Genomic DNA, 3,539 nt, shown 5'->3' with positions numbered 1-3,539 from the left:
AACTCTCTTTTTGGTTGGAGAGAGCTGTGGCGTTTCCCTACTGCCCCGTCGCCATCTTGGTCCCCCCTCCCCGTGTTTTGGTTTTTTGCCATCTCCATCTTCAATGCTGTCTGAGTAGGTAGTGGTTTCCTCTTAGGAAGTTCTTTGAGCAATCTGGTGCCTGCCAAGGCTCCCAACTCGTGTCTGCCTTCTCATCCCCTTGCTGTGTGAGCGCTCAAGTCCTTCCTGTTGCAGATCGTCCATAACGAGTCTACTGAGGATATGGCCATCACCCCTCCATAAGACTCACTGGAGTTCTGGGAAATCTTCCTGTGTCATCATCTTTCCCATCCAATAAAATTGCATACATTTTGGAGGCGAAGAGCTCTGAGCTTAATTCTAACGGTCCAACCCACTCTATGACCTCAAGGAGAGTTACTTACCTTTCCTGGCCTCCATTCCCTCATCTATTCAATGGAGTACCCAGTTCCTTTCCAGGACTGGGTTTCAAATCCCTGAATATTCCAGGAGTTTTGTCTTTGGTGACTATTTACAATTGTGCCCAAAGCTATCCAGGGATGATGTAATTTAAAAATGCAGAAAGCTACTTGTAGTTCTCTAAAAGGGGAGGGGTAAGAGGGATATAGGACTGTCAGCTAGGTTCTTGGCAAAGGATGGCTTTGAAGAGGTATCTCGAGGGCAGTTAGGACTTCCAAGGTAGTCAACAGATGGCTGGGATGTTTCACTTTTAGCCTGGTGGGAAATGGGTAGCAGTTATGCACCATCCTATGGAAATGCCTCAGGCTTTGGATCTATTGCCTTTGCTATGGAAGTGGAGTGGGAAGTGTTGATCCTTAGTCTGGTCTCTGTGTTTAGAGTCTCTCCTTAGTTTGAGAGCTTCCTTCCTCTCTTGGTATCTATGGGACTGGGACCACTCCAACAATCTTTTCTATATTCTGGAATCTCTGCTTGACTAACAGGTCAGAAAATAGACTCTGGATCTTATCTAGAAATCCCTCTTACATTTAATATTTTGGGCCACCATTTCTGATGGTTTATGGAAGTAAGCATAAGCTTTTCTATAGACTGAAAAGTCCACTCAAAGTTTTGCATGATTATTTGCATATCTTGAAAATAATACTTTAGGCCAAAAGTACTTAGGAAAAGTATAAAACCTTTAACCTTGTGACTACTGTACAAATAAATAGTGAATATATGATAGCTGTTATTTACATCATTCTTATAAATATTATTTTCTAGTAGCTGCACTGACAGGAGATTGAGTCATAAAATTTTGTACAAAATGACAGTGAGGTCTTTGGATCTCTTCCCTGCCCTTAGATCGACCATCTGATGTTTCTCACTTTTCAGTATTAGCTTCAATGTTTGGTTTAACATACATTTGTTTGGTACTTACTCTGTGGCAGGCATTGTATTCAGGGTAGCACTCCTGTGTTAGTTAAAAGCATTGATTAACCTGGTGTTTGTGGCTCGCACTTATAATCCTAGCTACTCAGGAGGCTGAGATCTGAGGATAGCAGTTTGAAGGTAGCCCAAGCAGGAAAGTCCATGAGATTCTTATCTTCCATAAACTACTCAAAAAAGCGGGAAGTAGCACTGTGGCTAAGTTGGTAGAGATCTTGCCTTGAACAAATGAAGCTCAGGGACAGCACCTAGGCCCAGAATTCAAGCCCCAGGACTGGCGAAAAATAATAATAAAGCAATGATTATGAAAAGTACCTGCTACAGCACTTGATGCACAGTCAGTGCTAAAGGACATTTTTGCACTTCCTTTTCCTCCTTTGTAAGCACTCATGGACCTATTGATCAGAATCGGTGTTCGTGTCCAGTGCACAGGCTTGCCATATACTGACTCAAAAAAGAAAGATTGAAATAGTCATGCTAAGAAAAGCAAATAGGAAAGACATTTTTCCTTCCACCCCTCTGCTGCTTATAGAACTTACATGGGAGCAGTATAACAGGGATCAAGAGAACAGGCAATAACATCAGATAGACTCTCCTCCAATCACATTCTGCTGTGTGCTTTGTGGGTGGCTTTAGACAAATTCCTTAACAGTTCCAGGCTTTGGGTTCATTGTCTCTGAAACTAATGTCACAATAATCACTGAATTATAGAGAGATGAGGATTACATAAATGGACAGACATAGAACTATCAGCATAGGGGCTTATCATATAAACAAGCAATGCCTTACTTAGGTAATTATGAGCACCATTATATTCAGGAAACTGGTTATTATTTAGTAAGTTTTTTTTATTGTCCTTTCTTTTTTTTTGGTACTGGGGATCGTACTCAGGACGTTGCACTTGCTAGACAAGCGCTTTGCCACTGAGCTACATCCCAGCCCTATTTAGTAAGTTCTTAATATTAGCAGAAGTTGCTTTCAGTTGTGTAAATGTTTAGTTCTCTATGATCTTCAGTTACTTTGGTTTAACTGTTCTATTTTTCAAAATAATTGCCCATATGCACTTTCCTACCGCATGCTACAGGAAAGACTCTATGTGTTGAATGATACTATTCCCCCAGTTTCTCTTTCTCCTCCTGATTGGTTGAGTAGTTTAAAATTCAAGAAAATGGAACATATGTAGTTTCAAAAAATGAGTATAAGTTTATCTTTGGTTAAATGGTACAATTCTAAGACATTTCTACTGTGGTTATAGAGATCCCAATGGCTGCCTATCCTCAGTGAAATGGAAATAATACACTTTAAAAGAATGTTATTATTGTCAGACTGAAACACTTGATGAATTACTTGAAGAAATAGGAGAAAGATAGGTGATATTTGGAATGAATTAATAGAAGATTAAATTTCAAGAAGATTAATTTGGCAATGATTTATAGCATGGATTAGAGAGAGGGGATATCCCCAGAGAAAGATTATTATGGTAATTATTTGTAATCTAATCTGATTTCCTTTTCTTAGACTAGTAAACAGGGAGTTTAAGTAAATTAATTAATATTCTGCTTTGATCTTTAAAGAGTGCAGAGTGGCTTAAAACCTGCCAAGACTGCTTTTATTAGCAACATATTATAAGGTAGCTCATTCATTCATTCATTCATTTATTCATCGATCTGACACATAGTTATTGATGGTCCATTGTGTGCTAAGCAGTATGTTATTGTTCAGTAGATATTTGTTAATAATATAATATAATAATCCTAGCTCTTGTGCTAGGGGACCATCCAATCCAATCTTATTCTTTCAGTTCTAGCTGCTGAGTTTTGTATACCATTTTGTAATTTCCTGGGTTTAAGTATATTTATAGTTATTTTTATATCTTGGTCAGTCATGGGGCTTGAACTCAGGGCCTGGATGCTATCCCTGGGCTTTTTCACTCAAGGCTAGTGCTCTACTACTTTGAGCCACATCTTCACTTCCAGTTTTCTAGTAGTTAATTGGAGATAAGAGTGTCACAAACTTTTTCCTGCCAGGATTGGCTTCAAACTGTGATCCTCAGATCTCAGCCTGCCAAGTACATAGGATTATAGACATGAGACATGATCATTAGATTTTTTTTTTTCGGTCGTGGGGCTTGAACT

Source organism: Dipodomys ordii, unplaced genomic scaffold (genome assembly GCF_000151885.1).
Source record: "Dipodomys ordii isolate 6190 unplaced genomic scaffold, Dord_2.0 Scaffold12, whole genome shotgun sequence".
Taxonomy (NCBI): Eukaryota; Metazoa; Chordata; class Mammalia; order Rodentia; family Heteromyidae; genus Dipodomys; species Dipodomys ordii.
The sequence above is the reverse complement of the archived record's forward strand: the minus strand, read 5'-3'. Positions refer to the sequence as shown.